The 13,442-nt window shown below is 48.9% G+C and overlaps 1 protein-coding gene across 3 annotated transcripts in view; it reads right to left on the reverse strand.

Moving 5' to 3' along the window:
• The window catches only part of FAM222B (family with sequence similarity 222 member B), a 29,638-nt gene extending 17,696 nt beyond the window's left edge, over positions 1-11,942 (reverse strand). For all 3 annotated transcript variants that reach the window (XM_082201841.1, XM_082201840.1, XM_082201839.1), the window contains exon 1: positions 11,811-11,942. The gene's annotated coding sequence lies outside the window, so the exon portion shown is untranslated. The remainder of the gene's footprint in view (positions 1-11,810) is intronic.
• Between the last annotated feature and the right edge of the window lie 1,500 nt (positions 11,943-13,442).

The raw sequence follows: 13,442 nt of genomic DNA on the forward strand, positions 1-13,442 counted from the left end.
GTCCATTCCACCAGAAGGCCTCTTCGGTTCTGCTGCATTAACAAGGGCTGCTGCAACCAGCCCCTCCGCTTCAGGGATCCTCAGAACCTCTGGGCTGTGCTATCTGGACTATGAATCACTTTAATTAATATTTACCAAAGTGCCTGAAAAACTCCCTTGCCTTCTCTGTTTTTCGCCCTTGACATTACTCAGCCAAGCTGCTGCTGGATGATCAATGCTTCTGAGGCCGTTGCTCCTTCCCAGCAAGGCAAGGAGGGGGTGGGGAAGAGAGCCTGACAGCAGCAACTCCAAGGCCTAATTGCGCATACATTATGCCGTTAATTATGCAGTTGGGTCCAGCTGGGTATAAAGCGCCACATTCTGGAGGTTGAAGTTTTCCAGGCTTGACGTGGTTTTGAAGGTGGGGAAACACTCCCCAAATTACAGCACGTGTCTCCACCGCCACCTTGCACGGAGCCCCACCCTGCTTGGCAGAGCAACCTGGGCCAATGCAAACCAGGCAGGGCAAGTGGCGCAACCTTTATAAATTATGCAAATGAGGTGCAATCCCGATTACGGGAAACCCTATTCTGCTTACTTTAAATTCTGTCCTGATTACTGGCAACCCTGTTGGGGCTACCACCTCAGGCACCGGTGATTTAGCTAAGCATATATTTCATCGGGTCTGTATCTTTGCAACCTTCAGCAGCAGAGAAGAAGTTCAGTGGCAGAGCATCTGTTGCACAAGCAGAAGGTCCCAGGTTCAATCCCCAGTGGCACCAACCGGTAGGGCTGGGAGAGACTCCTGCCTGAAATCCTGGGGAGTCATTGCTGCCAGTCAGTGCAGGCAACTCTGAGCTAGATGGGACTAATGGTCTGACTCAGTGTAAGGCAGCTTCCTGTGCTCCTAGATCCTTGGGAAAGTGATCTCCAGGACAACCATAAATATGTTCCGCTTTCCTGTGAATGAGGGGACACACACAGCCCTGATTGCAAACCACAAGACCAAGAGCCCTCAGTCGTGTGACCCTAAAACCGCCTCTGACATGGGAGAGAAAGAACTGAAGGACCGTTACATCTTCCCTTTAACACAGAACAGGAAGTTTTGTGCATTCCTCTCCCCTACTTCTTCCCTACCGATGCTACAAGATAAATAAAACCAGGCCTTGATTGCTTCTTCAACAAATGCAACAGGCACTTTCATTTACTGTCAGAAGCAGCAGAAGCTACAAGCTATTCAAAAATTGCAGAACCTAAATGTAACCCCCCCCCCGGAATGACAACTTTAAAAGGGACGGGAACAAAACACAATAAGAAAGAACCTCAAAGCTGTTGCAGGCCTTTTTCTTTCCTTTACAAACATTACAAACCACTAATGTTTAAAGGCAAAGGGAAGACTTAAACTACCTGGCAAGTCGTGTTCCCACGAAAAGGCCACTGATGAAGACAGGCTGCAATGATGAGCATGACTTTTTAAACAGACAGTTTCTCTCTTGGACACTGGGTGGGAGCATGAATCATTATTTTGTCCCCATCTTCTCTGCAACCTAAGACTGTTCAGCAGGGGCGTCCGACCTGTGCCCTGCCCTATATGGGGCTAAACTTCTGCTCCCATTATAGTTGATCAACAGTCAAGCTGGCTACTGGGAGCTGGAATCCAACAACATCCTGGATGGCCACAACTTAGCCATCCTGCCTCACAGTTTCATATGGAACAATATTTGCAAATCATTGCTTGCCTGATTGCCTACGGAGAATGGAGTCATGGCCAGGAGACTAAAGAAGGGAAACTAAATTCATTCTCTCTGTCTTTTCTTTTTTAAAGTGGATTAGTAACTTTTGTGGACTTACTTACAAGGGTGCACAATACTGCTGAGATTCTTTTGAGGTCAGCCTTGCTGTTAAGTCCACAAAAGTTACTAGGCCATACAAATTCTTACAAGCTTCTCTGCTTTTGTAATGCTTCAGTGGTTGCATCTTTTGCCAATCTGGTGACCTCCAGATGTTTGGGGACTAAACGCCCATAAGGGAGTCTTAATGCTGTACACCGTTCTGACATCTTTTAATAACCGGCAGCATATAAACTGAATAAATAACAATAAAAATAAATAAGTCCAGCCAGGACTTGTGGTCCTAAATACCTGGAAAGGACCAGGTTGGTACCCAGCTCTACCCCTCTTTTAAATCAGAACCAGTGAAGGCAGTAACTCGTGTAGTGCAGGGGGCTAGATGACCCTTGAGGTCCCTTTCCGACTTGACAATTCTGATTTTATAACTCCCACTGCCAGTTGCAGAAACCCCACATCCACTCTGGCAGATTCTATTTCAAGGGAGCTGAATTTATCATCTTAGATGTGAATTGAAGAAAGGAAAGGCAGTGTGAGAGAGAGGGAAAAGCAAAAGGAGATCACCAATATATTTGAAGCTGTTCTTCCAGCCAGCTAAGGAAAGGATGTGCTTCCATGAGTTGGAGAGGAGGAGGGTTATTATACATAGCTGCCTGATCACACATACCTGCCCCATCTCACCTGCTCCCACCTTTGCTCCTGTGGCTCCAAAGTCAGCTGCAGACAACACTCAACACCTCAACCAGGACGTCTGCTACAAACACATCCACAGGCTCTTTCTGATGCCTGGCAACTTCTTTTTCTTTTAAAGAAGAAACCTGAGTTGCTTGCCCTTCCACTAGTTGCGGCTTCCGGATTTCAACGGCCCAACGTTAATATTGCAAGCTGATTCAATGTGCCAGCAAGTTGACACCCTCACAATTTACAACAGCCTGGAGGGGTAGCTGATCACACTTACATTGTCGTCCTCTCCCACTGCCTCCAAGGCGACTTGGGGGGGGGGATGATTCCACTTCACCTTGCAACCACCCTAGGAAGCAGAGCAGGACAAGAGATGCTGGCTTGCCAAGGGCACCAAACAGGTGAGCTTCAGTGCTTGGTCAGCAGCCGAGATCTGCTCTCCTGGCTGGCAGTCACAAATAGTCCTGCTTGCCCCACCGTGCAGGAACAGAGTCTGACTGCTGTTCAGGAGCAAAGTCTACAACAGAGGAAGAGCTGCTAACTCTGCACACCCTATCATTTAAAAATAAATAAATTATTTTTTACTTTGTTTTGGGGGAGGGTTGGGAAAACACTCCCACCTGAACCCCTGGAAAGCCAACTGCTGTCAGTCAATGTGGACTGTACTGAGCCAGAAAGAGCAATGGGCTGGCTCAGTGTCAGGGAACTTCTTACATTCCTATGAAAGGTCAGGTTTGGAGGTGGGGGTCCTGGCTGCTCTTCAGAGGGCTTCACTACCTTTGCTGTAATGAGCGAATCTGTAGAAGGCTGAGCACCTCAGCTCCTTTCTGTCACAATTTTAAAAGCCCTCCTGCTCTCTGTCAACATCTCAAAAGCATGATGTACAGAGCAAATTTTGCCCAAACTGCAGCCATCCTTCCTCCTGCCCCCCCGGCCCTTTCTTCCCTTGACTTTCCTTTCTTAGCTCTGATGCTTCTATGATCTAAAGTCACAATGTCCCTCTAACTTCTGATTCACAGGCCAGACAGAAATCAAGAAAGATTAAATCAGGGAAGATTCAGAAGGCTCAGTTTGCCACAGCTCTCCCTTCAGATTTCGGCATACCCCAGGCTATCCCTTCAGCTCGTGACACTCTGAACCTCTCCTGCTGCAACAAGCACACTCCAGACCCTTGATCCCAAGCTGGCTCCTGGAAAAGGAACACCCAAACAACACCAAAAACTGGGGTGGGGAATGCAAGTCATTCGGAGACCAAATGAGCAAGCAAGAAATTCCCCGTCTGCCATTTCCCATGCCTACTAGCCCAAGCAGCTTCTGCTTCAGCTTCCAGAAAGAATGTACGAAATCTGAGCTGCCACAGCAGGGATGCACAAACAGAATGAACTGGAGTATGGACCATCAACATCACCATCATTTTATTATTTGTACCCCGCGCCCATCAAACTGGGTTGCTCCAGCCACTCTGGGTAACTCCCAACAAAATATTAAAAACACAGTAAAACATCAAACCTTAAATAGCTTCCGTACACAGGGCTGCCTTCAGATGTCTTCTAAAAGTTGTATAGTTATTTATCTCTTTGACTTCTGATGGGAGGGCGTTCCACAGTGTGGGCGCCACTACTGAGAAGACCCTCTGAATCTTAGAGACATTAGCTTTCATTTCAAAGCAAAAAGACAAGCCTCTGACCCTTAAGGTTTGGAAGACAAGCTTGAAGTTGGAAGCATGTTACCTGGTAAATTCTCAGAAGTCAAGAGGACCTGCAGACGTTGAGGGGCAGAGCTCCAGCACTCTCCAAATCCCAGGAGGACACGGAAGGGCCCTGCAACTGGGTCAGTCCAAAGGCCAATTGAGTCCAATGTTCTGCTTGGTAGCTAACCAGATGCCCCAATGGGATGCCTGGAAGCAGTTCCTGAGTTCAACCACGCTCTCTCCAACAACCTCTCTGTGTGCCTTGCAGAAGAAGAATGCAAGCATTTTTGTTTGTTTTAAAAAAGCAAGCAAAAAGTGAAGGTTGCGAACAATTCTCATGGCCTGCTTCCGTAATTACAGATAAGAGTATGGGCAGTGTTGTGTCTTGAGCCTTGGCCCAAGAGTCATTTAGCTCAGCATCACACTGCTAGTCCAATTCTCCTGACAGGGAGACAGAGAAATATTTGGTAAGCAGAACCAAAGACAAGGATCCTAGACAAGTACCCATTCCCAAGATTATTTAGAAACAAGGGTCTCTCTGCCCTTGTGAAAGTGCAGCTGGGCATGGGCAAGAGGGGGTGGGGAGCACCCACTGACTGTCCCAGAAGAGGGAGGGGAAATTTATTTTGCAAACCCTCCATTACTAGGCATTTTTGTGAATCACATAGAGGGGAGGGGAGATAAGGAAACAGAGAAAGGCTTTCTATGTGACTGAGGTCACGAGCTCCTTTAGATCCAATATTGCCCTTCAATTAATACACACTGAATACAGCATTAACAAACGCTTCCCTTTCCTCTTCCAAGTAAAAGAAAATTGATTATGCTGCTGCTGATTGGTTTCAGGAGATCAATTCTGAGAGCCGACACAGTTCCTTCCTTGTCATGAGTGCAATTTGATCAGCATGGTTGACTTTTGAGAATAAAAAGCCAAAAATCAAAAGGACTGCGCCATGTTGGTGCCAATGAGGTAGAAGCCAGAATTCTCCAGCCTTTCCCCAACCTACTTCACAATGACCTTTGGGTCCCATTCAACTCTACAATTCTACAATGCTGCCCTCCAAACCCCACCATGCTTGACCATTGGCCAGGCTGAGTGGAGATGATGGCAACTGAAGTCCAAAGACACTGCCGGTGACTCTAGAACAACATTCACCAACAGGTGCCCATCAGCCCCAAGGCTGCTCTAGACCATACCCCAGAATACTTTGCAGCACTCCAAAAGGGGCCAGCCTGGGAAAGAAGCATCCAACAGAGAGCCTCAGTGGGACCAACTCATATCGCTGTGCAATCAGGCATACATAAGAACTCTCTCTTCTATCCAGGGGATGGAAAACCTAAATGTTTCCAATGCTTGCTTGGCAAGGCAGCTCAAAATGGAAAGAACTCTGGGTTAACAACATATGCAGTGGATTGTCTCTAGGTCACCTCAACCAAACTAGTGCTCAAATCAGGTGGCCGCTAAGTCCAAAGATAAATTGCACAATTACCGTATTTTTCGCCCTATAGGACGCACCGTCCCATAAGGCGCACCTAGGTTTTTTGGGGGGGAAATAAAGGGGGGGAAATTATTTCCCCCCCAGGCGCGGGGCTGGGGCGGGGGAGGCCCGAGCTTCCCCCGACCACAGCCCCCAAACAGGCAGCTCTCTGCAAGCCGTGGGAGCCCAGCGCTGGCTCCCGCTGCTTGCGGAGAGGTCCGCGAAGCCTGGATACGCTGATCTCAGCGCGCGCAGGCTTCGGCATGCCGGCAACTCTCCGCAAGCAGCGGGAGCACTCCCGCTGCTTGCGGAGAGGTCCAGGAAGCCTGGAGAGCGAGAGGGGTCGGTGCGCACCGACCCCTCTCGCTTTCCAGGCTTCAGCGAAAGCCTGCATTCGCCCCATAGGACGCACAATACGGTAAAACCAAAAAGCAGCAACAGGCTTATTGAGATGCCTTGCTAAGAAAGACCTACATATTTTTAAGGAAACTCCACATGCTTGGAGGAAGGGAGTGTTCCTGTTGTATTTTAGCTCAGGGACACAAGTACATCCATTTTATTTCATGATGTTTGTAAGCAGTCCTGTTCCTCAGATTAAATAATAGGTTTAATAAAGTAAAGTCAGCCCATGAGAGACGCCACACTTTTTTACACTCTGGATCCAGACCATTGCTTCTGCTGCACACATACAAATTGAACTTAAATGAAGGTTACATCTTAATAACTCTGGGTTTACCAAACTCCTACATGCAAGGATCAAATTTTACTTCTCAGCCATGAATCCCACAGCTTTTGAGCTGTGATCTGTTCAACATCATACTTAAGATACCTTGGGCAACACACAGTCCAATCTCATTTTTACAACCTGATCTTTATCATGTTTAATCAGAAGTAAATTCCAACGAGTTCAATAGTTAACCCCTTGAAGCTGCGGTCTCTTGCATGCTTCCCTTGCTTGGAAGGTAGCCATACTGAACTCAGAAGAACTTACTCCCACGTAAACATGAGAGGAGCAGATGACCCAGATTACAACAAGCACCTTGTTGTGTGATCTGCAGTGTTTTTACTTGGGATACAACCTGAAGTGAATTCAATGGCACTTACTCCTAGGCAGATGGAAGTAAAATAGGGTTGCCCATACGTCTGGAATGTCCTGGTCATAGCCGGAATATGACAGCTGGAAACAATGTCCAGGCAGAAATTGCAAAAATGTCTGGGAAAATCTGGACACCGTAAGTCTTTATTTTCTTTGAGATTTTGCAAAAAAGCTCAACAACTTTGGCCAAAAGATAAAAAAAATATTAGGGGAGGCAGCACTTTGGCTTTGCATGGTTTATTGGTTATAATGGAGGCAAAAGTGGGGGGAGGCAGGGGTTAAACAGGCTGGAAAAAACCTGTGACACACTTCATGGAAAGTCTCAAGGGAACTGGAGGCAATTTTGGGGGGGGGGAGGTTTAATGGAAGCATAACAAGCATGGCCCTCAGTTGTTCAAGGTCAGCAGTGTTTTTAGAGATACATATGTAGTGAAAAGAAAAATCAGATCAAAGCAGTACTTACTTCTGAGCAAATATGCATTGGATTAGGCTGTATAAGAGGGGAAGAAGCAGAATAAATTCTCTTTTCTGAGGAGGTTATTTGATCAGGCTTGTTAGAACAGACCACCATCAAAACCTTACTTTGCTTACAGCGATTTCCTTAGCTTCAGACACAGAAAAATGAAATTTTTTTGGAGGTGGAGGGGAGAATAAGAAAAGGGAACCAGATCATTTCACCAGCCACTCACATCCCCCATCCTGTGGCATTTGTCAAAAGCTGTTCCTCCATTTATCACTTGTGTAAAACCAAAGGTCATCACAAAACATTTATCAATGCTGTGCCACTCTTCTTTTTAATAATAATTTTAGAAAGTCAGCCTCAGACTCAACCCTGATGAGCTTTCTTGCTCCTCGGAGATTTCTGCACCCCCACTGCAGCAGGAGGGGACTTAGGCACCAGGAAAGCCAAGCCAATCAACTCCCTGCAGGTAACCTCTATCTGCATTGCTAGCTCACCTGTAAAATGGCAAGTGAACAAGAATAGCAAATGTGCACATAGGGCTTGAGGAAGTTCTCCTAACACACCCCAAAAAGGCACAGGCAGGCCACAGACAATGCCACAACCCACCTCACTGCCAGCATTTGCCAACTGGGTGCCCTCAAGGTGCTGGCTGGGGCTTATGGGAGTTGTAGTCCACAACATCTTGAGGGCGCCTGCCTGGGAAAGGTCATGATATGCACCTTAGGAGCCAAGGAGCTTTCTGACTGTAAAAACCAGAGTCCAGAGAACCAGGACTCAGTGCTTTGTCACTGAGCTATGATTTCCCACCCCCCACAAAATTCCTGAAGATTTGAACACAAGACTTGAGGGGCTCATTCTCTCTCAAGAAAATTACACTTATATGATCAGGACTGGGGAGGAAAACATCTAGCATCAGTTCCTAAATGGGCCACAATTGTCCTCCAGCCTTGAGCACGGTTGGGGCTTAAAGTACTAGGAACTGGAGGGGAAATGTCTCAGCCCCAGGAACTGGGACCCTCCGGAAGTTGGTGGGACTCCAGTTCTCATCAGCTCCAGCCACCATGGGATGGGAGCTGGAGTTCCTCCTGGGTATGATCATTTAAACACACAAAGAGGCCAGCTATTTAGGCTTCTCAATTTGGTAACTATACAGCATCACTCACATGTGAGATGCATACCTCGGGTTTGTGATGAGCATATATTTATAAGCAGCTATCCTCAGTTTTCGATATCTTTCTGGTACAGATGGCCACCCAAGCTATCAACCGCCCTGATTACCAAGGAATCGGTCCTCCATTGATCCCAGTATCTCATGCTGAGGAAAGGTGATGTCCTGTGACAGGCTAACTTGCCCCAACAAAGTTTTCCAAGTATGTGGTAGTAAATATCCCCACTCCCCACAAAGATAGGGAGACCATGAACTCAATATGGAGATGGGGTAATTGAGAGCAGGGGCAGAACTCCTACCACTTACAAGAGCAGCAGGAGAGAGTCTGTCCAGCCTCCTGTTCTCACAGGGCCTAGCAAAACGTCTCTTCTGGGAAGACCACAAGCAGGACCTGGCCACAACAAAAGCACTCTCCCCATTTAGGATTCCCAGTAAATCAGTATCATCAATGGGGCTAGGAAAATTCTGGTTTCTCGCATCACAAAATTCTGGTTTTCAGCTTCACAGAAAGTGTAGAAGGATTCACAGCTCAGGGGCAGAGGTCCTTTGTGTGAAGGTTGCAGATTCAGTCGCCAGATAAAAAGGGATTGAGTGCTGGGAACAATGCCCCTCTGCCTGAAAACCTGGAGGCCTGCTGCTGCCAGTCAGAACAAACAATTCTGGTTTAGATGGGACATAAATCCTGACCCAATAGAAGGCAACTTCCTATTTATTTTTGCAAGCACCAGAATCCTTACATGTTCAGGAGCCCAAGCGACACAGCACCAGACATTCGCCCCCACTACTATCCCCAGTTCTGGCAGCAAATATGTAGCCTGAGGAAGGGAGAGGCTGAGTCCATGACAGAGAGGAAATAATCCGAACTGGCTTTTCAAGCCAGATGCAAAAAAGGCCTCTGAGTGAGGCCGAGAATGGAAGTGGCAGCTTGATTAAAGCTACCTCAGCTCCCCGTGACAGAACCGCCCCTCAGGCAACCAGCCATGGAATTTCACATGTTTGCAAACTCTGTATCAAAGGGGTGGTGTGGTTTTTTATTTTATTTTTTGGAGGGGGCGTTGCATAATGAGAGTAGGACAAAGTGGATTTCTCCCTAGATGGCACCCCCACCCCTCCTTTCTCAACCCATTCACATCATCTAAACTTGACTCATCAGACACTTCAACCGAGGCAGAGAAAACTGAGAACACCTAAAGAAATTTAGGGAAAGACCCTTAAGTGTAATTAAATCAGCCAAGTCTAGTCTCTCAATTCCAGGAGAAGCCAAAGGTGGTCTCCGAAAGGCACCTGTTCTTTCCGTTACTTCCCCTAAGAACAGCGGTGAGGGGGCAGCTGTCTCTCCAGGTCCCACCAAGACAAAAAACCAGCATCTTTTTTGTTCCCTGCTTCCAAAATCCACAGAGGACATTGAATGTCTCTGTGACAGAGGACAGAAGCAGGACGTGGTGCCTTGCAGGCCTGCCTGATGCAATATCACTACCAGGGGTGCCCTTGCTGGGAGGTGAGGGAGCCTTCGGATCTGAATTCCTGCCACAAGGGAGCTGGGCAAAGGGACCCGAACAAGGAGAGTGTGGGGACTATAAGGCAAGTCTGTTTTGTAAAAGGACACATGTCCTAAATTGAATTCGAATTAAGTTTGAATTTCAGGAGAGCCTTGGAAATATTGGGGAGGCATGGTGGGTTAGACTGGCCAAGACTTAGGGGGCTGATATGTAGGGGCGGCGGAAGGTAGCTAACTTATGGAACAAACCAGGTTCACTCAAGGCAGTTGCTCTATAGCATTAAATAGATTTTCAGGGGCACCTGCCTGCTTGACCTAACAGGGGTATGGGGCAAAGCAAGGCCCTAGCCCGCCCCTTATTAAAAAGAAATAAAAATTACCATGTCTCCCCCCCCACCTTTGGAATGAGACCAAACCTTATTCCTACTGCTACTAAAGGTGGACACACACACACACACACACACACACACCCAATTCAGCATGGTAGAAAACTCAAGAGGTGGTGCAGGAGGTGGTCATATCCAGGTAAAGACAGCAGGCAAGGCAAGAAGATGAATAAGGGAGAAGAGTGGAATTAACGATGGTGTCAGAGGAACAAGGAGCCAGGCTGAATTCTTTTTGGGGGTGGGGGAGAAGGGTGATGCCTTAAGGAGAGGAAATGAGAGAGGCTGCAAGCTGAAAGGGGTGGATATTGGTGATGGAGCAGGATATGGCACTTGGGGAAAGATTTATGGGAGTAGGGGGGGAGAGACCTCAAAAGAAAGTGGGGGCTGCAGTTTGCAATGGGGGAGAGAAGTGGAGTAAGTGCTTGGGCTGCAATGCAAGCTGTAGTTCATTGTGGGAGGGGCAAGAGGCCCACCTCACTCAGGAGGGAACCCAGCGGAGGAAGCCAGTTCAAGGACCCAGGTGTGGGGAGGGGAGAGAGAAATGATGCAAGAGCACACATGAGCAGCCCCAGCTGGATTTGTGCAGGAAGGAAAAGGGAAAGAAAGCAGGAGCCCACCTGATGGAAAGAGGAAGCTGGAGGGTGGGGGGAGAGGCTGCAAGTTCAAGGGGGGGTGGCTGCAATGGAAAGAGGAGACTCTGATGGTGCAGGAGGAGGAGGAGCAACTCAGGCCGGAAGGGGTTGGGGGGGGGCTTCCATAAGAAGCGAGGAAGCAGGTGACTTTGCAAGTTCAAAATGGGTAGGCAGATAAGCAGGGGCAAAGAAGGAGGTGCAGCCAGAGGAGGCTCCTCAGCAGCAGCGGGATTTTGGGCGGGGGGGGGGCGGGCGGGAAGAGGCCCCACCGACCCCCTGGGGGAATTTTTTCTTTTTCCTCTAACATTCATCTTGATACTGGGTTTGGGGAAGAATGACCAAAAGGGGTGCGGGAGGAACAGGACCAGAAGCAGATGGGGCGACAATCTTTTTCGAAACAAATTTTAAAATGGGGTGTTTGAATTTGGAGCAGACTGAAAAATAACACGTGTATATATAGATGTACATATATGTGAATGTGTGTGGGGGGAATAATCCTCTGTTCCCCACCTCAACAGATGTAAAATTAATGGGAGGGGGGATGGATTTCCCCCAGGTCCCCCTAATTGCCCCCCAAATACACAGCCCCCCTCCATCGTCCTAAGCCCCCCCTTAACATCCCCATTAATTACTCCACAAACACACAACCCCCCAATTATCACCCCCATTAGTTACCCCACAGTCGCCCCCCTCATTAATTCCCCCCCACGCAGAGAGGCCTTGCGTGCTCCCCCCCTTTTCGGGTGGGGTTTTTTGCCCCCCTCCCCCCCAGGTAGGCCCTCCGCCCCTCCCCCACCGGGAGCGGGAGGGGCGCCTGGCCGGGCCTGAGGGGGGGAGGGTGCCTTTCTAACCGCCCCCCCCCCGGACAAGCGCAGCTTCCCTCCGCCTCACCCACCGTGGGAGCCCCCGCCCGGCCCTCATGGCGCCGCCGCCGCTCGCCTCGCCTCTCCTCTGGCCGCCTTCAGCTGCCGCCGCCGCCGTCTTCTTTCCCCTCAGAGCCGGCTCGGCCGCTCCCCCCCTTCTGCGCACGCGCCGCCCGGCCCAGAAGAGGCTCCTCCTCCTCCTCTTCCACCAGCACCGCCTCCAAGAGGGAAGGGTCAACAGCAGCAAGAAGGGCACATAGACACTTCCGGCTCTCTGTTAGGGGTTGGTGGGGGTGTGGTGGCGAAAGAGAAGAGAGGCTCGGCATCGAGGTTTGTTCGTTTTTGCGGGTTCGGAGCAAGGCGAGATAACAGCTTGAACGTGCACGTGCGCGCTCGTTTCCATCACCCCCACCCTATCTCCGGAGGTCAAATGGGGACCGGAAGTGATAGTTACGTTGGGGTTTTTTTCGTTTGCGACGCGGACCTTTCCTTATCTCTATGGCTTTTTTGTGCCAGTCTCTGCATCGCTCGCTCCTGTGCTATGGAGGAAATGCCGGTTTTGACATTCTGGTGAGCACGCGCAGCGCATGCGCTCTTTCCCCCCCCAATCCGAGCACATGCTGGCTGGGGGCTGATGGGAGTTGTAGTCCAGAACATCTGGAGGACATCCAGACTGCCCTACCTTGTGGCCTATTGAGTTAGGGTAGGGTAGAGACTGTAGCAGCCCTGTATATTTTATCATTGGTAATTATTATTATTATTATTTTATTAGTATAATTATTATAATGTCCCAGCTTCAAGGAGCTGGTGTACATGACCCTCACCCTTTAAAACAACCCTGCGAGGTAGGCTAGGCCGAGAGGCAGTGACTGGGCCCCAAGGTCACCCAGGGAGAGCTTAATGGCCAAGTGGGGATTTGAACCCTGGTCCCTTCCAGGTCCTAGAGCGAAACTCCAACTACTATACCACACTGGCCCTTTCTCCTCGTTTTTTAATAATTGCATAAACTGTTTTTAAATGGCACGAGGTGCTTTACTGCGAGCCACCCTGGGCCCTTGTGTCAAAGGTCAAGGAATAAATCTTATTATTTCATAACTATTGTGACCTCTGTTTTGAGAGAGAAGGTGGGAGGTTAAGAGAGGACACGTTATTCCAGGTCTCCGCTGCCACAGGATAAAGCCACGCCTGTTAGCCAGATGCAGCAAACAATAAAGAGGAATTACGCAAAGGAGAGGGCCCAGGCAGCTGTTGCAAAATGGAGAAGAACAAAACGTACCAGTACCCATTGCTCTGACCAGACCCAACGATGCAATCCTACGTGGGTGTACATTGACGCAAGCTCTACTTGTGTTTCTGTGGGGTTTTGCTCCCAAGAAAGTGTGCCTGGCGTTGTAGCCTCAAGCACCTGACATCACGTTGAAAAATCTGTCTAGTGTCCATAGTAAAATGGTTACATCTTCACTAAGTGCCACCGGACTCTTGGTTAGCAGCAAGGAAGGCGCAGACCCCTCACACCAGGCATGCCTGTAGGTCAGGATGGGTGGGGGATCTGTGGTCCTCCAGATGTAAAATGGAGATTCCCAAAGCAAACTGGAGGCTGAGAGGGCAGGGGTTGCTTTTCATTGTACGCCTTTAGGCGCAAGGTGAAAGCATCCCTCTTCAAC

Source organism: Podarcis vaucheri (assembly GCF_965113315.1).
Source record: "Podarcis vaucheri genome assembly, chromosome: 15".
NCBI classification, from domain to species: domain Eukaryota; kingdom Metazoa; phylum Chordata; class Lepidosauria; order Squamata; family Lacertidae; genus Podarcis; species Podarcis vaucheri.